The sequence below is a fragment of the Hyla sarda genome, unplaced genomic scaffold, assembly GCF_029499605.1.
Source record: "Hyla sarda isolate aHylSar1 unplaced genomic scaffold, aHylSar1.hap1 scaffold_2538, whole genome shotgun sequence".
Taxonomy (NCBI): domain Eukaryota; kingdom Metazoa; phylum Chordata; class Amphibia; order Anura; family Hylidae; genus Hyla; species Hyla sarda.
Genome location: NW_026609226.1, coordinates 13147 through 36373, shown reverse-complemented (window position 1 = coordinate 36373; position 23227 = coordinate 13147). Strand labels below are relative to the sequence as shown.

Below are 23227 nucleotides of genomic sequence, written 5' to 3'. Positions count from 1 at the left end.
GGGTAGGGGTGTGGCGCGATATTGGGGAAGGGATGAGATTTTATATTTCTTCATAAGCATTAATCTTATTTTGTCAATTAGGAACATTCAGCACCCACCCGCTATCAAGGCAGCTGCCTATCATGTCATGCCCTACCTGCACAGGTGTGCTGGCTACTCAAATGATCCAATTAAGGAGGCCATTTAGTCAGCAGCAGCAGAAGTCCTGTGCCTGGACGCTCCAACAGGGGCCAGACACAAGCAGAAGCAGAAGCAGCAGAAGCAGCAGCAGCACCACCTTTTGTTTTTTGGCTGCAGCAGCAGCAAGGCCCACAGGGCTGGCTAGCTGGCTAGCCAGCAAGCAGGTAGCAATGAAAGTAGGAATCTTTCTTTTTAACCCTGTAAGGGGGTGGTGCACTGTACCCGAAGATACTGCCATATCGGGTCAATGCATAGGGCGACGGAAGCAAGCTTCGAAATCGGCCCCCGTTCTCAAAAATCCATTTAATATATGGTCCCCAGATAGGGGACGTATCAGATATTAAACTGATAAGAACAGATACTACACTTGATCTTAGCCAAAAGGCCGAGAAGCGATAACCGTGAAAGGGGCGGGCCCAACAAGGTCCCCTTCATGGGCACTATCACTGCTTGCTGTCAGGGAGGCTGCCAGACAATTTTCCATGCACACTCTGGGCTGGGGGGCAGTCAACCACCAGTACACACAGCAGAACCTAAACCCATACCATTATTGCTAAGCAGCAAGACAGGGGCCCATTGCACTCCCACGGGGCCTTTTTAAATGCAATCCATAACCCGGATTTGCCAGGAACCCTTCTTACTCCTCCTACTTGCATGTGACACTGGGCTTAGGATCTGCATAGGAAACACACACACAAGCACACACCTACCTTTGTTGCCTGCAGATGCCTCCTTGGCTGTCCCCAAACGGTATCAAACCAACACCCACGGGAAGCTGTAAGCATAGAGGACATGCCTGCACCCCATTGGACTTACCTGTGTGGGTTAAATCCGGGTTATTTGACAACCTATGGCGGTGATGGTTCTGCTCAGGCAGAGCAGTGCTGATGCTCCTCATAAAGCTGTCGCTGCTGTGAAGGTTCTAGGTGACATCACAAATCCCTTTGGTTACATACACAACAAAGCTGGGTTGTTGTTGTTTACACTCTGCAAGGCCTGTGGAAGTGAGTGACATCATAGCACTGTAGTTCTGAGGGTTCAAGATGGATGCAACAATCTCCTGTTGCTTCTATGAAGGCCGTAATAGACGACATCACCAAACAGCTCCATAGTCACATACACAGCAAAGGAGAGATGTTGTTTACACCTAGTGATGTCAGTGGTATTGAGTGACATCACAGCACAGTGCTAAGGCTCCTGGGCCTGGACACAGCAGCGGCTGCAATATCTCAACGGAGAATACGTTTATATCTATGTGTGTGTGTGCGCATATATATATATATATATATATATATATATATATATATATATTTCTCCGCCGAAATCACTTTTAAACCCATTTCCACCTTTTTTTCCCTTCTCTTCCTCTTACTTTTTTTTCACGTTTTTTTACGTTTTTCTCCTTTTCGCCTCTTTTCTGGGCGTATTATTCTTCTTTTTCTTCTTTTTTTTCGTCTAATGCATACCCCATCAGTGCAGCAATGCTTATTCAATACCGCCAGCAGATGGAGACACTGGGGGATAATTTTCTAAGGATTTATACTGATTTTTCCTGTCTGAATTTGTCGCACAGAAAGTTGCAGGCCAAATATGTGTGACATTTCTGCGACTTTAGCTTCTAGAGCATTTTTACAACATTATACATAGGTGCTGAATACATAAAAAGCGACTGTTCAGCGACAGACAAGTCGCATCGGCTGAAAGTAGGCCAGAATGTCAGTCCATGTTGGAGCAGGTTTAGATACAGTCTAAAGCATAGATCTCAAAGTCTGTGCACAGAATTTAGCAAGGGCCTCGCACCTTCTGATGCATCAGGTAGGTGCACAATAGCATAGCCTAACCCTCTGTACTTTGGTCTATATTGATGCGGGACATAGACAGCCAGCTGATGACCAATCCATTAGTGCAATGGATGGCTGGAAGCATTTGTCTTTGCCTTTGCAATACCACAGAAGCAATGCATGGTCAATGTACAGCAATGACACACCTGTGTGAACAGCCAGGAGACCCCCCCCCCCCCCCCCATGTTATGTTACATAGTTACATAGTTAGTACGGTCGAAAAAAGACATATGTCCATCACGTTCAACCAGGGAATTAAGGGGTAGGGGTGTGGCGCGATATTGGGGAAGGGATGAGATTTTATATTTCTTCATAAGCATTAATCTTATTTTGTCAATTAGGAACATTCAGCACCCACCCGCTATCAAGGCAGCTGCCTATCATGTCATGCCCTACCTGCACAGGTGTGCTGGCTACTCAAATGATCCAATTAAGGAGGCCATTTAGTCAGCAGCAGCAGAAGTCCTGTGTCTGGACGCTCCAACAGGGGCCAGACACAAGCAGAAGCAGAAGCAGCAGAAGCAGCAGCAGCACCACCTTTTGTTTTTTGGCTGCAGCAGCAGCAAGGCCCACAGGGCTGGCTAGCTGGCTAGCCAGCAAGCAGGTACCAATGAAAGTAGGAATCTTTCTTTTTAACCCTGTAAGGGGGTGGTGCACTGTACCCGAAGATACTGCCATATCGGGTCAATGCATAGGGCGACGGAAGCAAGCTTCGAAATCGGCCCCCGTTCTCAAAAATCCATTTAATATATGGTCCCCAGATAGGGGACGTATCAGATATTAAACTGATAAGAACAGATACTACACTTGATCTTAGCCAAAAGGCCGAGAAGCGATAACCGTGAAAGGGGCGGGCCCAACAAGGTCCCCTTCATGGGCACTATCACTGCTTGCTGTCAGGGAGGCTGCCAGACAATTTTCCATGCACACTCTGGGCTGGGGGGCAGTCAACCACCAGTACACACAGCAGAACCTAAACCCATACCATTATTGCTAAGCAGCAAGACAGGGGCCCATTGCACTCCCACGGGGCCTTTTTAAATGCAATCCATAACCCGGATTTGCCAGGAACCCTTCTTACTCCTCCTACTTGCATGTGACACTGGGCTTAGGATCTGCATAGGAAACACACACACAAGCACACACCTACCTTTGTTGCCTGCAGATGCCTCCTTGGCTGTCCCCAAACGGTATCAAACCAACACCCACGGGAAGCTGTAAGCATAGAGGACATGCCTGCACCCCATTGGACTTACCTGTGTGGGTTAAATCCGGGTTATTTGACAACCTATGGCGGTGATGGTTCTGCTCAGGCAGAGCAGTGCTGATGCTCCTCATAAAGCTGTCACTGCTGTGAAGGTTCTAGGTGACATCACAAATCCCTTTGGTTACATACACAACAAAGCTGGGTTGTTGTTGTTTACACTCTGCAAGGCCTGTGGAAGTGAGTGACATCATAGCACTGTAGTTCTGAGGGTTCAAGATGGATGCAACAATCTCCTGTTGCTTCTATGAAGGCCATAATAGACGACATCACCAAACAGCTCCATAGTCACATACACAGCAAAGGAGAGATGTTGTTTACACCTAGTGATGTCAGTGGTATTGAGTGACATCACAGCACAGTGCTAAGGCTCCTGGGCCTGGACACAGCAGCGGCTGCAATATCTCAACGGAGAATACGTTTATATCTATGTGTGTGTGTGCGCATATATATATATATATATATATATATATATATATATATATATATTTCTCCGCCGAAATCACTTTTAAACCCATTTCCACCTTTTTTTCCCTTCTCTTCCTCTTACTTTTTTTTCACGTTTTTTTACGTTTTTCTCCTTTTCGCCTCTTTTCTGGGCGTATTATTCTTCTTTTTCTTCTTTTTTTTCGTCTAATGCATACCCCATCAGTGCAGCAATGCTTATTCAATACCGCCAGCAGATGGAGACACTGGGGGATAATTTTCTAAGGATTTATACTGATTTTTCCTGTCTGAATTTGTCGCACAGAAAGTTGCAGGCCAAATATGTGTGACATTTCTGCGACTTTAGCTTCTAGAGCATTTTTACAACATTATACATAGGTGCTGAATACATAAAAAGCGACTGTTCAGCGACAGACAAGTCGCATCGGCTGAAAGTAGGCCAGAATGTCAGTCCATGTTGGAGCAGGTTTAGATACAGTCTAAAGCATAGATCTCAAAGTCTGTGCACAGAATTTAGCAAGGGCCTCGCACCTTCTGATGCATCAGGTAGGTGCACAATAGCATAGCCTAACCCTCTGTACTTTGGTCTATATTGATGCGGGACATAGACAGCCAGCTGATGACCAATCCATTAGTGCAATGGATGGCTGGAAGCATTTGTCTTTGCCTTTGCAATACCACAGAAGCAATGCATGGTCAATGTACAGCAATGAGACACCTGTGTGAACAGCCAGGAGACCCCCCCCCCCCATGTTATGTTACATAGTTACATAGTTAGTACGGTCGAAAAAAGACATATGTCCATCAAGTTCAACCAGGGAATTAAGGGGTAGGGGTGTGGCGCGATATTGGGGAAGGGATGAGATTTTATATTTCTTCATAAGCATTAATCTTATTTTGTCAATTAGGAACATTCAGCACCCACCCGCTATCAAGGCAGCTGCCTATCATGTCATGCCCTACCTGCACAGGTGTGCTGGCTACTCAAATGATCCAATTAAGGAGGCCATTTAGTCAGCAGCAGCAGAAGTCCTGTGCCTGGACGCTCCAACAGGGGCCAGACACAAGCAGAAGCAGAAGCAGCAGAAGCAGCAGCAGCACCACCTTTTGTTTTTTGGCTGCAGCAGCAGCAAGGCCCACAGGGCTGGCTAGCTGGCTAGCCAGCAAGCAGGTAGCAATGAAAGTAGGAATCTTTCTTTTTAACCCTGTAAGGGGGTGGTGCACTGTACCCGAAGATACTGCCATATCGGGTCAATGCATAGGGCGACGGAAGCAAGCTTCGAAATCGGCCCCCGTTCTCAAAAATCCATTTAATATATGGTCCCCAGATAGGGGACGTATCAGATATTAAACTGATAAGAACAGATACTACACTTGATCTTAGCCAAAAGGCCGAGAAGCGATAACCGTGAAAGGGGCGGGCCCAACAAGGTCCCCTTCATGGGCACTATCACTGCTTGCTGTCAGGGAGGCTGCCAGACAATTTTCCATGCACACTCTGGGCTGGGGGGCAGTCAACCACCAGTACACACAGCAGAACCTAAACCCATACCATTATTGCTAAGCAGCAAGACAGGGGCCCATTGCACTCCCACGGGGCCTTTTTAAATGCAATCCATAACCCGGATTTGCCAGGAACCCTTCTTACTCCTCCTACTTGCATGTGACACTGGGCTTAGGATCTGCATAGGAAACACACACACAAGCACACACCTACCTTTGTTGCCTGCAGATGCCTCCTTGGCTGTCCCCAAACGGTATCAAACCAACACCCACGGGAAGCTGTAAGCATAGAGGACATGCCTGCACCCCATTGGACTTACCTGTGTGGGTTAAATCCGGGTTATTTGACAACCTATGGCGGTGATGGTTCTGCTCAGGCAGAGCAGTGCTGATGCTCCTCATAAAGCTGTCGCTGCTGTGAAGGTTCTAGGTGACATCACAAATCCCTATGGTTACATACACAACAAAGCTGGGTTGTTGTTGTTTACACTCTGCAAGGCCTGTGGAAGTGAGTGACATCATAGCACTGTAGTTCTGAGGGTTCAAGATGGATGCAACAATCTCCTGTTGCTTCTATGAAGGCCGTAATAGACGACATCACCAAACAGCTCCATAGTCACATACACAGCAAAGGAGAGATGTTGTTTACACCTAGTGATGTCAGTGGTATTGAGTGACATCACAGCACAGTGCTAAGGCTCCTGGGCCTGGACACAGCAGCGGCTGCAATATCTCAACGGAGAATACGTTTATATCTATGTGTGTGTGTGCGCATATATATATATATATATATATATATATATATATATATATATATATATATATATATTTCTCCGCCGAAATCACTTTTAAACCCATTTCCACCTTTTTTTCCCTTCTCTTCCTCTTACTTTTTTTTCACGTTTTTTTACGTTTTTCTCCTTTTCGCCTCTTTTCTGGGCGTATTATTCTTCTTTTTCTTCTTTTTTTTCGTCTAATGCATACCCCATCAGTGCAGCAATGCTTATTCAATACCGCCAGCAGATGGAGACACTGGGGGATAATTTTCTAAGGATTTATACTGATTTTTCCTGTCTGAATTTGTCGCACAGAAAGTTGCAGGCCAAATATGTGTGACATTTCTGCGACTTTAGCTTCTAGAGCATTTTTACAACATTATACATAGGTGCTGAATACATAAAAAGCGACTGTTCAGCGACAGACAAGTCGCATCGGCTGAAAGTAGGCCAGAATGTCAGTCCATGTTGGAGCAGGTTTAGATACAGTCTAAAGCATAGATCTCAAAGTCTGTGCACAGAATTTAGCAAGGGCCTCGCACCTTCTGATGCATCAGGTAGGTGCACAATAGCATAGCCTAACCCTCTGTACTTTGGTCTATATTGATGCGGGACATAGACAGCCAGCTGATGACCAATCCATTAGTGCAATGGATGGCTGGAAGCATTTGTCTTTGCCTTTGCAATACCACAGAAGCAATGCATGGTCAATGTACAGCAATGACACACCTGTGTGAACAGCCAGGAGACCCCCCCCCCCCCCCATGTTATGTTACATAGTTACATAGTTAGTACGGTCGAAAAAAGACATATGTCCATCACGTTCAACCAGGGAATTAAGGGGTAGGGGTGTGGCGCGATATTGGGGAAGGGATGAGATTTTATATTTCTTCATAAGCATTAATCTTATTTTGTCAATTAGGAACATTCAGCACCCACCCGCTATCAAGGCAGCTGCCTATCATGTCATGCCCTACCTGCACAGGTGTGCTGGCTACTCAAATGATCCAATTAAGGAGGCCATTTAGTCAGCAGCAGCAGAAGTCCTGTGCCTGGACGCTCCAACAGGGGCCAGACACAAGCAGAAGCAGAAGCAGCAGAAGCAGCAGCAGCACCACCTTTTGTTTTTTGGCTGCAGCAGCAGCAAGGCCCACAGGGCTGGCTAGCTGGCTAGCCAGCAAGCAGGTAGCAATGAAAGTAGGAATCTTTCTTTTTAACCCTGTAAGGGGGTGGTGCACTGTACCCGAAGATACTGCCATATCGGGTCAATGCATAGGGCGACGGAAGCAAGCTTCGAAATCGGCCCCCGTTCTCAAAAATCCATTTAATATATGGTCCCCAGATAGGGGACGTATCAGATATTAAACTGATAAGAACAGATACTACACTTGATCTTAGCCAAAAGGCCGAGAAGCGATAACCGTGAAAGGGGCGGGCCCAACAAGGTCCCCTTCATGGGCACTATCACTGCTTGCTGTCAGGGAGGCTGCCAGACAATTTTCCATGCACACTCTGGGCTGGGGGGCAGTCAACCACCAGTACACACAGCAGAACCTAAACCCATACCATTATTGCTAAGCAGCAAGACAGGGGCCCATTGCACTCCCACGGGGCCTTTTTAAATGCAATCCATAACCCGGATTTGCCAGGAACCCTTCTTACTCCTCCTACTTGCATGTGACACTGGGCTTAGGATCTGCATAGGAAACACACACACAAGCACACACCTACCTTTGTTGCCTGCAGATGCCTCCTTGGCTGTCCCCAAACGGTATCAAACCAACACCCACGGGAAGCTGTAAGCATAGAGGACATGCCTGCACCCCATTGGACTTACCTGTGTGGGTTAAATCCGGGTTATTTGACAACCTATGGCGGTGATGGTTCTGCTCAGGCAGAGCAGTGCTGATGCTCCTCATAAAGCTGTCGCTGCTGTGAAGGTTCTAGGTGACATCACAAATCCCTTTGGTTACATACACAACAAAGCTGGGTTGTTGTTGTTTACACTCTGCAAGGCCTGTGGAAGTGAGTGACATCATAGCACTGTAGTTCTGAGGGTTCAAGATGGATGCAACAATCTCCTGTTGCTTCTATGAAGGCCGTAATAGACGACATCACCAAACAGCTCCATAGTCACATACACAGCAAAGGAGAGATGTTGTTTACACCTAGTGATGTCAGTGGTATTGAGTGACATCACAGCACAGTGCTAAGGCTCCTGGGCCTGGACACAGCAGCGGCTGCAATATCTCAACGGAGAATACGTTTATATCTATGTGTGTGTGTGCGCATATATATATATATATATATATATATATATATATTTCTCCGCCGAAATCACTTTTAAACCCATTTCCACCTTTTTTTCCCTTCTCTTCCTCTTACTTTTTTTTCACGTTTTTTTACGTTTTTCTCCTTTTCGCCTCTTTTCTGGGCGTATTATTCTTCTTTTTCTTCTTTTTTTTCGTCTAATGCATACCCCATCAGTGCAGCAATGCTTATTCAATACCGCCAGCAGATGGAGACACTGGGGGATAATTTTCTAAGGATTTATACTGATTTTTCCTGTCTGAATTTGTCGCACAGAAAGTTGCAGGCCAAATATGTGTGACATTTCTGCGACTTTAGCTTCTAGAGCATTTTTACAACATTATACATAGGTGCTGAATACATAAAAAGCGACTGTTCAGCGACAGACAAGTCGCATCGGCTGAAAGTAGGCCAGAATGTCAGTCCATGTTGGAGCAGGTTTAGATACAGTCTAAAGCATAGATCTCAAAGTCTGTGCACAGAATTTAGCAAGGGCCTCGCACCTTCTGATGCATCAGGTAGGTGCACAATAGCATAGCCTAACCCTCTGTACTTTGGTCTATATTGATGCGGGACATAGACAGCCAGCTGATGACCAATCCATTAGTGCAATGGATGGCTGGAAGCATTTGTCTTTGCCTTTGCAATACCACAGAAGCAATGCATGGTCAATGTACAGCAATGACACACCTGTGTGAACAGCCAGGAGACCCCCCCCCCCCCCCCCCCATGTTATGTTACATAGTTACATAGTTAGTACGGTCGAAAAAAGACATATGTCCATCACGTTCAACCAGGGAATTAAGGGGTAGGGGTGTGGCGCGATATTGGGGAAGGGATGAGATTTTATATTTCTTCATAAGCATTAATCTTATTTTGTCAATTAGGAACATTCAGCACCCACCCGCTATCAAGGCAGCTGCCTATCATGTCATGCCCTACCTGCACAGGTGTGCTGGCTACTCAAATGATCCAATTAAGGAGGCCATTTAGTCAGCAGCAGCAGAAGTCCTGTGCCTGGACGCTCCAACAGGGGCCAGACACAAGCAGAAGCAGAAGCAGCAGAAGCAGCAGCAGCACCACCTTTTGTTTTTTGGCTGCAGCAGCAGCAAGGCCCACAGGGCTGGCTAGCTGGCTAGCCAGCAAGCAGGTAGCAATGAAAGTAGGAATCTTTCTTTTTAACCCTGTAAGGGGGTGGTGCACTGTACCCGAAGATACTGCCATATCGGGTCAATGCATAGGGCGACGGAAGCAAGCTTCGAAATCGGCCCCCGTTCTCAAAAATCCATTTAATATATGGTCCCCAGATAGGGGACGTATCAGATATTAAACTGATAAGAACAGATACTACACTTGATCTTAGCCAAAAGGCCGAGAAGCGATAACCGTGAAAGGGGCGGGCCCAACAAGGTCCCCTTCATGGGCACTATCACTGCTTGCTGTCAGGGAGGCTGCCAGACAATTTTCCATGCACACTCTGGGCTGGGGGGCAGTCAACCACCAGTACACACAGCAGAACCTAAACCCATACCATTATTGCTAAGCAGCAAGACAGGGGCCCATTGCACTCCCACGGGGCCTTTTTAAATGCAATCCATAACCCGGATTTGCCAGGAACCCTTCTTACTCCTCCTACTTGCATGTGACACTGGGCTTAGGATCTGCATAGGAAACACACACACAAGCACACACCTACCTTTGTTGCCTGCAGATGCCTCCTTGGCTGTCCCCAAACGGTATCAAACCAACACCCACGGGAAGCTGTAAGCATAGAGGACATGCCTGCACCCCATTGGACTTACCTGTGTGGGTTAAATCCGGGTTATTTGACAACCTATGGCGGTGATGGTTCTGCTCAGGCAGAGCAGTGCTGATGCTCCTCATAAAGCTGTCGCTGCTGTGAAGGTTCTAGGTGACATCACAAATCCCTTTGGTTACATACACAACAAAGCTGGGTTGTTGTTGTTTACACTCTGCAAGGCCTGTGGAAGTGAGTGACATCATAGCACTGTAGTTCTGAGGGTTCAAGATGGATGCAACAATCTCCTGTTGCTTCTATGAAGGCCGTAATAGACGACATCACCAAACAGCTCCATAGTCACATACACAGCAAAGGAGAGATGTTGTTTACACCTAGTGATGTCAGTGGTATTGAGTGACATCACAGCACAGTGCTAAGGCTCCTGGGCCTGGACACAGCAGCGGCTGCAATATCTCAACGGAGAATACGTTTATATCTATGTGTGTGTGTGCGCATATATATATATATATATATATATATATATATATATATATATATTTCTCCGCCGAAATCACTTTTAAACCCATTTCCACCTTTTTTTCCCTTCTCTTCCTCTTACTTTTTTTTCACGTTTTTTTACGTTTTTCTCCTTTTCGCCTCTTTTCTGGGCGTATTATTCTTCTTTTTCTTCTTTTTTTTCGTCTAATGCATACCCCATCAGTGCAGCAATGCTTATTCAATATTGCCAGCAGATGGAGACACTGGGGGATAATTTTCTAAGGATTTATACTGATTTTTCCTGTCTGAATTTGTCGCACAGAAAGTTGCAGGCCAAATATGTGTGACATTTCTGCGACTTTAGCTTCTAGAGCATTTTTACAACATTATACATAGGTGCTGAATACATAAAAAGCGACTGTTCAGCGACAGACAAGTCGCATCGGCTGAAAGTAGGCCAGAATGTCAGTCCATGTTGGAGCAGGTTTAGATACAGTCTAAAGCATAGATCTCAAAGTCTGTGCACAGAATTTAGCAAGGGCCTCGCACCTTCTGATGCATCAGGTAGGTGCACAATAGCATAGCCTAACCCTCTGTACTTTGGTCTATATTGATGCGGGACATAGACAGCCAGCTGATGACCAATCCATTAGTGCAATGGATGGCTGGAAGCATTTGTCTTTGCCTTTGCAATACCACAGAAGCAATGCATGGTCAATGTACAGCAATGACACACCTGTGTGAACAGCCAGGAGACCCCCCCCCCCCCCCCCCATGTTATGTTACATAGTTACATAGTTAGTACGGTCGAAAAAAGACATATGTCCATCACGTTCAACCAGGGAATTAAGGGGTAGGGGTGTGGCGCGATATTGGGGAAGGGATGAGATTTTATATTTCTTCATAAGCATTAATCTTATTTTGTCAATTAGGAACATTCAGCACCCACCCGCTATCAAGGCAGCTGCCTATCATGTCATGCCCTACCTGCACAGGTGTGCTGGCTACTCAAATGATCCAATTAAGGAGGCCATTTAGTCAGCAGCAGCAGAAGTCCTGTGCCTGGACGCTCCAACAGGGGCCAGACACAAGCAGAAGCAGAAGCAGCAGAAGCAGCAGCAGCACCACCTTTTGTTTTTTGGCTGCAGCAGCAGCAAGGCCCACAGGGCTGGCTAGCTGGCTAGCCAGCAAGCAGGTAGCAATGAAAGTAGGAATCTTTCTTTTTAACCCTGTAAGGGGGTGGTGCACTGTACCCGAAGATACTGCCATATCGGGTCAATGCATAGGGCGACGGAAGCAAGCTTCGAAATCGGCCCCCGTTCTCAAAAATCCATTTAATATATGGTCCCCAGATAGGGGACGTATCAGATATTAAACTGATAAGAACAGATACTACACTTGATCTTAGCCAAAAGGCCGAGAAGCGATAACCGTGAAAGGGGCGGGCCCAACAAGGTCCCCTTCATGGGCACTATCACTGCTTGCTGTCAGGGAGGCTGCCAGACAATTTTCCATGCACACTCTGGGCTGGGGGGCAGTCAACCACCAGTACACACAGCAGAACCTAAACCCATACCATTATTGCTAAGCAGCAAGACAGGGGCCCATTGCACTCCCACGGGGCCTTTTTAAATGCAATCCATAACCCGGATTTGCCAGGAACCCTTCTTACTCCTCCTACTTGCATGTGACACTGGGCTTAGGATCTGCATAGGAAACACACACACAAGCACACACCTACCTTTGTTGCCTGCAGATGCCTCCTTGGCTGTCCCCAAACGGTATCAAACCAACACCCACGGGAAGCTGTAAGCATAGAGGACATGCCTGCACCCCATTGGACTTACCTGTGTGGGTTAAATCCGGGTTATTTGACAACCTATGGCGGTGATGGTTCTGCTCAGGCAGAGCAGTGCTGATGCTCCTCATAAAGCTGTCGCTGCTGTGAAGGTTCTAGGTGACATCACAAATCCCTTTGGTTACATACACAACAAAGCTGGGTTGTTGTTGTTTACACTCTGCAAGGCCTGTGGAAGTGAGTGACATCATAGCACTGTAGTTCTGAGGGTTCAAGATGGATGCAACAATCTCCTGTTGCTTCTATGAAGGCCGTAATAGACGACATCACCAAACAGCTCCATAGTCACATACACAGCAAAGGAGAGATGTTGTTTACACCTAGTGATGTCAGTGGTATTGAGTGACATCACAGCACAGTGCTAAGGCTCCTGGGCCTGGACACAGCAGCGGCTGCAATATCTCAACGGAGAATACGTTTATATCTATGTGTGTGTGTGCGCATATATATATATATATATATATATATATATATATATATATATATATATATATATTTCTCCGCCGAAATCACTTTTAAACCCATTTCCACCTTTTTTTCCCTTCTCTTCCTCTTACTTTTTTTTCACGTTTTTTTACGTTTTTCTCCTTTTCGCCTCTTTTCTGGGCGTATTATTCTTCTTTTTCTTCTTTTTTTTCGTCTAATGCATACCCCATCAGTGCAGCAATGCTTATTCAATACCGCCAGCAGATGGAGACACTGGGGGATAATTTTCTAAGGATTTATACTGATTTTTCCTGTCTGAATTTGTCGCACAGAAAGTTGCAGGCCAAATATGTGTGACATTTCTGCGACTTTAGCTTCTAGAGCATTTTTACAACATTATACATAGGTGCTGAATACATAAAAAGCGACTGTTCAGCGACAGACAAGTCGCATCGGCTGAAAGTAGGCCAGAATGTCAGTCCATGTTGGAGCAGGTTTAGATACAGTCTAAAGCATAGATCTCAAAGTCTGTGCACAGAATTTAGCAAGGGCCTCGCACCTTCTGATGCATCAGGTAGGTGCACAATAGCATAGCCTAACCCTCTGTACTTTGGTCTATATTGATGCGGGACATAGACAGCCAGCTGATGACCAATCCATTAGTGCAATGGATGGCTGGAAGCATTTGTCTTTGCCTTTGCAATACCACAGAAGCAATGCATGGTCAATGTACAGCAATGACACACCTGTGTGAACAGCCAGGAGACCCCCCCCCCCCCCCCCCCCCATGTTATGTTACATAGTTACATAGTTAGTACGGTCGAAAAAAGACATATGTCCATCACGTTCAACCAGGGAATTAAGGGGTAGGGGTGTGGCGCGATATTGGGGAAGGGATGAGATTTTATATTTCTTCATAAGCATTAATCTTATTTTGTCAATTAGGAACATTCAGCACCCACCCGCTATCAAGGCAGCTGCCTATCATGTCATGCCCTACCTGCACAGGTGTGCTGGCTACTCAAATGATCCAATTAAGGAGGCCATTTAGTCAGCAGCAGCAGAAGTCCTGTGCCTGGACGCTCCAACAGGGGCCAGACACAAGCAGAAGCAGAAGCAGCAGAAGCAGCAGCAGCACCACCTTTTGTTTTTTGGCTGCAGCAGCAGCAAGGCCCACAGGGCTGGCTAGCTGGCTAGCCAGCAAGCAGGTAGCAATGAAAGTAGGAATCTTTCTTTTTAACCCTGTAAGGGGGTGGTGCACTGTACCCGAAGATACTGCCATATCGGGTCAATGCATAGGGCGACGGAAGCAAGCTTCGAAATCGGCCCCCGTTCTCAAAAATCCATTTAATATATGGTCCCCAGATAGGGGACGTATCAGATATTAAACTGATAAGAACAGATACTACACTTGATCTTAGCCAAAAGGCCGAGAAGCGATAACCGTGAAAGGGGCGGGCCCAACAAGGTCCCCTTCATGGGCACTATCACTGCTTGCTGTCAGGGAGGCTGCCAGACAATTTTCCATGCACACTCTGGGCTGGGGGGCAGTCAACCACCAGTACACACAGCAGAACCTAAACCCATACCATTATTGCTAAGCAGCAAGACAGGGGCCCATTGCACTCCCACGGGGCCTTTTTAAATGCAATCCATAACCCGGATTTGCCAGGAACCCTTCTTACTCCTCCTACTTGCATGTGACACTGGGCTTAGGATCTGCATAGGAAACACACACACAAGCACACACCTACCTTTGTTGCCTGCAGATGCCTCCTTGGCTGTCCCCAAACGGTATCAAACCAACACCCACGGGAAGCTGTAAGCATAGAGGACATGCCTGCACCCCATTGGACTTACCTGTGTGGGTTAAATCCGGGTTATTTGACAACCTATGGCGGTGATGGTTCTGCTCAGGCAGAGCAGTGCTGATGCTCCTCATAAAGCTGTCGCTGCTGTGAAGGTTCTAGGTGACATCACAAATCCCTTTGGTTACATACACAACAAAGCTGGGTTGTTGTTGTTTACACTCTGCAAGGCCTGTGGAAGTGAGTGACATCATAGCACTGTAGTTCTGAGGGTTCAAGATGGATGCAACAATCTCCTGTTGCTTCTATGAAGGCCGTAATAGACGACATCACCAAACAGCTCCATAGTCACATACACAGCAAAGGAGAGATGTTGTTTACACCTAGTGATGTCAGTGGTATTGAGTGACATCACAGCACAGTGCTAAGGCTCCTGGGCCTGGACACAGCAGCGGCTGCAATATCTCAACGGAGAATACGTTTATATCTATGTGTGTGTGTGCGCATATATATATATATATATATATATATATATTTCTCCGCCGAAATCACTTTTAAACCCATTTCCACCTTTTTTTCCCTTCTCTTCCTCTTACTTTTTTTTCACGTTTTTTTACGTTTTTCTCCTTTTCGCCTCTTTTCTGGGCGTATTATTCTTCTTTTTCTTCTTTTTTTTCGTCTAATGCATACCCCATCAGTGCAGCAATGCTTATTCAATACCGCCAGCAGATGGAGACACTGGGGGATAATTTTCTAAGGATTTATACTGATTTTTCCTGTCTGAATTTGTCGCACAGAAAGTTGCAGGCCAAATATGTGTGACATTTCTGCGACTTTAGCTTCTAGAGCATTTTTACAACATTATACATAGGTGCTGAATACATAAAAAGCGACTGTTCAGCGACAGACAAGTCGCATCGGCTGAAAGTAGGCCAGAATGTCAGTCCATGTTGGAGCAGGTTTAGATACAGTCTAAAGCATAGATCTCAAAGTCTGTGCACAGAATTTAGCAAGGGCCTCGCACCTTCTGATGCATCAGGTAGGTGCACAATAGCATAGCCTAACCCTCTGTACTTTGGTCTATATTGATGCGGGACATAGACAGCCAGCTGATGACCAATCCATTAGTGCAATGGATGGCTGGAAGCATTTGTCTTTGCCTTTGCAATACCACAGAAGCAATGCATGGTCAATGTACAGCAATGACACACCTGTGTGAACAGCCAGGAGACCCCCCCCCCCCCCCCCCATGTTATGTTACATAGTTACATAGTTAGTACGGTCGAAAAAAGACATATGTCCATCACGTTCAACCAGGGAATTAAGGGGTAGGGGTGTGGCGCGATATTGGGGAAGGGATGAGATTTTATATTTCTTCATAAGCATTAATCTTATTTTGTCAATTAGGAACATTCAGCACCCACCCGCTATCAAGGCAGCTGCCTATCATGTCATGCCCTACCTGCACAGGTGTGCTGGCTACTCAAATGATCCAATTAAGGAGGCCATTTAGTCAGCAGCAGCAGAAGTCCTGTGCCTGGACGCTCCAACAGGGGCCAGACACAAGCAGAAGCAGAAGCAGCAGAAGCAGCAGCAGCACCACCTTTTGTTTTTTGGCTGCAGCAGCAGCAAGGCCCACAGGGCTGGCTAGCTGGCTAGCCAGCAAGCAGGTAGCAATGAAAGTAGGAATCTTTCTTTTTAACCCTGTAAGGGGGTGGTGCACTGTACCCGAAGATACTGCCATATCGGGTCAATGCATAGGGCGACGGAAGCAAGCTTCGAAATCGGCCCCCGTTCTCAAAAATCCATTTAATATATGGTCCCCAGATAGGGGACGTATCAGATATTAAACTGATAAGAACAGATTTTTTTTTTTTTTTTTTTTTTTTTTTTTATAAACCTTCAGGTTTAGACTAAACACCACTTAGATAACGCGTCATTTTTGACTCATGGTGAAGTCTAACTCATCATTAGGTCATTCTTTATTTGTTCAAAGCAAATTCAAAACAAATTCAAATACCATCACCATTACACCCTTACAACATGTCTCCACTTCAAAAATTTCCATATCCCCTCTGCATCTATTTCACCTAATTTCTTTTTATCACGTAAATAAACGGTGTACAACCTATCCAGAATCATTCTTAAACTTCCTTCCACAGTCACATCTTTTCTCTTAAACACATATAAATTTCTAACATCCCACAAGACTTCCTTCACAATCGCCAACAACACAAACAACACCCTTTCATTCTTTCTTCCAATCATACTAAGACCAAACATCACAACCTCATATGACAACCTATTAATCCCAGTCAACTCCTTACACAACGGACCTATCCCTCTCCATACATTCTGAGCCATGTCACAATTCCAAATCACATGCATCACACTTTCAACCCCACTACAATCTTCCCTCGGACATATTTCACTCCTTCCAATACCTCTATTCCTTTGGAACTCTCTTACTGGTAGGGCTCCATGCAAACACTGCCATCCTATCTCTCTCTGTCTATTTGATATTCCATCTGTCATTAAACTCTTCCACACCCTAGACACATCCTGGCCTCTTACCATATTAATCGGACACTCCACCTCACTTGCGGCGACATACCCAAACACATTCTTCTTACTTTCAAACAACTCCTTTCTCACACCAATCAACCTATAACTCTCCAAAAACTTTTCCACATACAAATACCAACTCGGGCACACAAAGGCATAAGGCACTCTCAAATCTCTCTCCAGCCAACCTAATTTGCATAACACACGCCCACCTAAATATCTCAACATACATGCAAAATTCTTTTCTCCTCTCATCATCCTTCTAACCGCAAACACCACATTCACCCCCAAATACACATCTAGATTTGGAAATCCCATTCCACCCTTACTACCATCCTTCATCACAACTTCTCTCCTCACTCTTTCCACTTTTGTACCCCAAAAAAACACAAACAAAATTCTTTTTAACTTCCTTAAAACCATATAACTTGGCGGAAACACTATTGCCACATACAATAAAATAGGCAATATTACACTTTTCACAACCAGCACTTTCCCAACCATAGACAAATCTCTCAACCTCCAAAGACTCAATTTTTGGGACACTCTCTTCTCCACATCATCCCAACTTTCTCTCCCATCCAATCTTTCATCCATTTTAACACCTAAAACCTGAATACCACCTTCAATATTCTTCATACCCACATCCTCACTTCCTTGCATACTACCAAAACATTTATACTCACTTTTGTCCCAATTCACCTTAAACCCAGACGCTCCACAAAACAATCCAACTAGTAACTTTGCCCTTCTCATAACAGCCACAGACTCTCCCAAAATACACACATCATCCATGTAGGCCAAAACTTTGACTTCTCTCCCACCACTCCCTGGAATTTTTAACCCTCTAACACACTTATCCCGCCGCAACATCTCTAATAATGGCTCCATAGCACATATAAAAGCCATAGGGGACAACGGACAACCCTGCCTTACACCAGAACATATTTTCACCTTCTCAGACATCCAACCATTTATCAAAACCTTACTATATACTCCATCATACAGCATCCTTACAACATTTACAAAATCACCCGGGAATCCCATTCTCACTAATACTCTAAACAAAAACCTATGTGACAGACGATCAAACGCCTTTTCAAAATCTATCGACATCACTCTAACCTCCTGTTTCCTACTCATACTATCCCATAACAAATCTCTCAACAAACACAAATTTTCATTTATTCTTCTCCCAGGCACACCACAAACTTGTTCTTCTCCAATCACCTGCTCAACCACATCTCTCATCCTATTTGTAATTATTTTAGCAAACACCTTATAATCTACATTCAACAAAGTTATCGGCCTCCAATTCCTCACATCATTCACATCACCTTTCTTATAAATCAACACAACCACTCCACTCTTCATACTTTCCACCATTCTCTCATTCCTCCACATATACCTATACACTTCCACCAAATCATCCTTTACAACATCCCAAATCCAAGCATAATATTCAACAGGCAACCCATCCTCTCCAGGCGTTTTATTTCTTGACATACTATCCACAGTCCTCTTCACTTCCTCCTCTCCAATCTCTCTCATCAGAGTCCCATATTCACTACCATCCACCCTCTTATCAAGCACTCTCAACACTTCATCCTGCAAGTCCTCTTCACATTCTTTTACCGCATACAACTCTTCATAAAATTTTTTAACCACACCCAACAAAGCTTTACCTTTAACCAGACAGCCATCATCATCATACACTCTTACCATATCCTCTCTCTTCCCAATAACTTTTTTAAAGAAATATCTCGAACATTTCTCATCTTTCTCTAACTTATCAAGTTTTGCTTGATACATCAACTCTTTACCTTTCTCATTCAACCAATTTTTTAGATCACTCTTCACAACCTCAATCTGCTCACCCACACTCCAGCCATACTTCTTTAACTTATTGAGAAACACCAATCTTTTATTCAACCATTCATACTTCTTCTTCCTCCCAGCATTCCGCTTATATCCCTCTCTTTTAAAGAAAACTTTTGTCTGACCCTTAACCCATTCCCACCAACACAATATATCAGGGAAAGCATTCTTTTTCTTACACCAACCCCTATACTTATTAACATATCTATCATACACTCCTTCCACTTCCAATAATTTAACATTTAATTTCCATACACCCCTCCCACTCACACAATCTGCATCCAATACTAACTCACAACACACATACTCATGATCCGAATATCCTACTTTTTCTTGCATATAATTCTTACATAACACACCCTTAGACACAAAACACATATCAAGTCTGGAACTATGACTTCCACTATCAGAATAATATGTATCTAACAAAGGACACACTCCACACGCTTCAGCCACATCCTTTAACTTAAAGTCACACACCATACTTTTAAGAATATTCCCAGATACATCCACATTCCCCTCAATTTCACAGTTGAAATCCCCCACCCACACCAAAGGTATTTTACCCGGCAGAAACCTCTTAATTACCTCCAACAACCCCACCCGCTCCTCCCTCCTTACCGGCGCATACACATTTATCAACCTAAATTTAACCCCCTGCACCTTAACCTCCACCATGATACACCTCCCCTCCTCTATTACCACATAACTACAAACTTCAAACTTAAAGCTCTTAAAAAGCACCCCTACCCCATCATTCCTATTATGCCCAGACACCGACCAAACAGCAGGACCATAAGCCCATTCTCCCTTCCCCGGAATATCATTTAGCCCACATTCCTGCAAACAAATAATGTCCGCTTTTTTCCCTGCCAAGTCCTTCAAAATTACTGTCCTTCTGACTTTACTTCTGAAGACTCTAACGTTTATAGAACCGACTAAAAAAGACATACCACCATCTTAACAACCCTAAGGAAGAATTTGACAGAAAAGAAGAAAGTTATTTAGGTAGCTTTCCTCAGCGGTGTGGGAGAAGCTTCTCCCGCAGAGCACGCATCCATGTCGCTCTCAGATAGCGGTTGATACCGATTGTCCGTAGCCACCAGCGTCGACTCCATCTGTCCACCAGAAAGCTTCCTGGCCGTCTTCTTGGGGGGACGAAAAAGATCAAAGTCATCCTCTCTCTCTCTATGTCTCTCCTCACGGTCTTCACCCTCAGAAGAAGACCACTCTTCAATTTGCGGCGACTCCTCAGCCGGGGGACTGGGAGCATCCTCAATCTCCCCTTCTTCCACTTGCACCGCCATTTGCTCCTCCTCCACCACCACTTGCTCCTCCACCACCTTCACTTGCTCCTCTACCACCACAGGACTCTGTACCTCTCCAATAATCACGCTCTCTCTTGCAGGAACCACTGCAGCCGCAGCCGCAGCTGCAGCCGCAGCTGCCCTCCTCCTCTCCACCATTTCCTCTTCCATTCTCCTCTCCTCCTCCCTCCTCTTCAACACTGGACAGTTCTTGTACACATGGCCAGCTTCCCCACATAGGTCACAGGTCCTCGGGTGTGGACATGCACCCGCCTCATGCCCCGGTTGCTTACAGTTCCTGCATTTCTTACTGCCAGGGCAGGCCTCCTTCACATGTCCAAACAATAGACAATTTCTACAGAAAGATGGCTGTCCGTAGTAATAGAGATAACCTCTGAAACCAGCAATGGTAAAGTTCGCCGGAGGGTGCTTAACGCCTCCAATGCAATCTCCATCAAGCCGCAACTTCACAAAGAACTTATACGTGCCATTAAATACACCAATGCTGCTTGTCTGCTTAGTACCACCAGCAATAGACTCACAATAGATGCTCAAGAAGTTCTTAATCATAGAGACATCAACAAACGGATTGTACATGTGGATAAACAAAGTCTTTGTCCCCATTTCAAAAAGGGGATAAAAGGACACATCCCGCAAAACCTCACTTCCACTGTTCCGTTTTAAGCACTCATAAAAGTTCTGGCAGTCAGCATCATATAAGAAGGACACGTCATAAATACCTTGGCGCTTGTTCTCCTGGACACAAAAGAGGTCGCTCAAGGAAAATCCTGCCAGTCGCTCCACAATGGTATGGCCGATGTATTCAATGCTGTTTCTTAGACGATCCGTGGTTAGCACCTTGATGCGTACGGTCTTCTCCACTGCAGACATGTTGGATCCAGCCATCTTTCCAAATCTGTCGGTAACGAGTACCACAGTCTTGATCACCTACGCAGCTAGTCGCGGCGCAGTTCACTCGCACCCTCAGCGCCGACCGAGGCAATAAACCCCGATCTTAGCCAAAAGGCCGAGAAGCGATAACCGTGAAAGGGGCGGGCCCAACAAGGTCCCCTTCATGGGCACTATCACTACTTGCTGTCAGGGAGGCTGCCAGACAATTTTCCATGCACACTCTGGGCTGGGGGGCAGTCAACCACCAGTACACACAGCAGAACCTAAACCCATACCATTATTGCTAAGCAGCAAGACAGGGGCCCATTGCACTCCCACGGGGCCTTTTTAAATGCAATCCATAACCCGGATTTGCCAGGAACCCTTCTTACTCCTCCTACTTGCATGTGACACTGGGCTTAGGATCTGCATAGGAAACACACACACAAGCACACACCTACCTTTGTTGCCTGCAGATGCCTCCTTGGCTGTCCCCAAACGGTATCAAACCAACACCCACGGGAAGCTGTAAGCATAGAGGACATGCCTGCACCCCATTGGACTTACCTGTGTGGGTTAAATCCGGGTTATTTGACAACCTATGGCGGTGATGGTTCTGCTCAGGCAGAGCAGTGCTGATGCTCCTCATAAAGCTGTCGCTGCTGTGAAGGTTCTAGGTGACATCACAAATCCCTTTGGTTACATACACAACAAAGCTGGGTTGTTGTTGTTTACACTCTGCAAGGCCTGTGGAAGTGAGTGACATCATAGCACTGTAGTTCTGAGGGTTCAAGATGGATGCAACAATCTCCTGTTGCTTCTATGAAGGCCGTAATAGACGACATCACCAAACAGCTCCATAGTCACATACACAGCAAAGGAGAGATGTTGTTTACACCTAGTGATGTCAGTGGTATTGAGTGACATCACAGCACAGTGCTAAGGCTCCTGGGCCTGGACACAGCAGCGGCTGCAATATCTCAACGGAGAATACGTTTATATCTATGTGTGTGTGTGCGCATATATATATATATATATATATATATATATATATATATATATTTCTCCGCCGAAATCACTTTTAAACCCATTTCCACCTTTTTTTCCCTTCTCTTCCTCTTACTTTTTTTTCACGTTTTTTTACGTTTTTCTCCTTTTCGCCTCTTTTCTGGGCGTATTCTTCTTCTTTTTCTTCTTTTTTTTCGTCTAATGCATACCCCATCAGTGCAGCAATGCTTATTCAATACCGCCAGCAGATGGAGACACTGGGGGATAATTTTCTAAGGATTTATACTGATTTTTCCTGTCTGAATTTGTCGCACAGAAAGTTGCAGGCCAAATATGTGTGAAATTTCTGCGACTTTAGCTTCTAGAGCATTTTTACAACATTATACATAGGTGCTGAATACATAAAAAGCGACTGTTCAGCGACAGACAAGTCGCATCGGCTGAAAGTAGGCCAGAATGTCAGTCCATGTTGGAGCAGGTTTAGATACAGTCTAAAGCATAGATCTCAAAGTCTGTGCACAGAATTTAGCAAGGGCCTCGCACCTTCTGATGCATCAGGTAGGTGCACAATAGCATAGCCTAACCCTCTGTACTTTGGTCTATATTGATGCGGGACATAGACAGCCAGCTGATGACCAATCCATTAGTGCAATGGATGGCTGGAAGCATTTGTCTTTGCCTTTGCAATACCACAGAAGCAATGCATGGTCAATGTACAGCAATGACACACCTGTGTGAACAGCCAGGAGACCCCCCCCCCCCCCCCCCATGTTATGTTACATAGTTACATAGTTAGTACGGTCGAAAAAAGACATATGTCCATCACGTTCAACCAGGGAATTAAGGGGTAGGGGTGTGGCGCGATATTGGGGAAGGGATGAGATTTTATATTTCTTCATAAGCATTAATCTTATTTTGTCAATTAG

General features: G+C 45.4%; 8 non-coding genes across 8 annotated transcripts; all 8 read right to left on the bottom strand.

Moving 5' to 3' along the window:
- Window positions 1-386: 386 nt before the first annotated feature.
- LOC130323730 (U2 spliceosomal RNA) lies at window positions 387-577 on the bottom strand. Its single transcript, XR_008868942.1, has one exon. It is a non-coding gene; the product is annotated as a U2 spliceosomal RNA (small nuclear RNA).
- A 2090-nt stretch (window positions 578-2667) lies between these two features.
- LOC130323729 (U2 spliceosomal RNA) lies at window positions 2668-2858 on the bottom strand. The gene has a single exon (XR_008868941.1). It is a non-coding gene; the product is annotated as a U2 spliceosomal RNA (small nuclear RNA).
- Window positions 2859-4945: 2087 nt separating this feature from the next.
- Window positions 4946-5136, bottom strand: LOC130323738 (U2 spliceosomal RNA). The gene has a single exon (XR_008868949.1). It is a non-coding gene; the product is annotated as a U2 spliceosomal RNA (small nuclear RNA).
- Window positions 5137-7238: 2102 nt separating this feature from the next.
- On the bottom strand, window positions 7239-7429 carry LOC130323737 (U2 spliceosomal RNA). Its single transcript, XR_008868948.1, has one exon. It is a non-coding gene; the product is annotated as a U2 spliceosomal RNA (small nuclear RNA).
- Window positions 7430-9513: 2084 nt separating this feature from the next.
- LOC130323736 (U2 spliceosomal RNA) lies at window positions 9514-9704 on the bottom strand. Its single transcript, XR_008868947.1, has one exon. It is a non-coding gene; the product is annotated as a U2 spliceosomal RNA (small nuclear RNA).
- A 2093-nt stretch (window positions 9705-11797) lies between these two features.
- Window positions 11798-11988, bottom strand: LOC130323735 (U2 spliceosomal RNA). The gene has a single exon (XR_008868946.1). It is a non-coding gene; the product is annotated as a U2 spliceosomal RNA (small nuclear RNA).
- A 2106-nt stretch (window positions 11989-14094) lies between these two features.
- LOC130323727 (U2 spliceosomal RNA) lies at window positions 14095-14285 on the bottom strand. Its single transcript, XR_008868940.1, has one exon. It is a non-coding gene; the product is annotated as a U2 spliceosomal RNA (small nuclear RNA).
- A 2079-nt stretch (window positions 14286-16364) lies between these two features.
- On the bottom strand, window positions 16365-16555 carry LOC130323734 (U2 spliceosomal RNA). The gene has a single exon (XR_008868945.1). It is a non-coding gene; the product is annotated as a U2 spliceosomal RNA (small nuclear RNA).
- Window positions 16556-23227: the final 6672 nt, after the last annotated feature.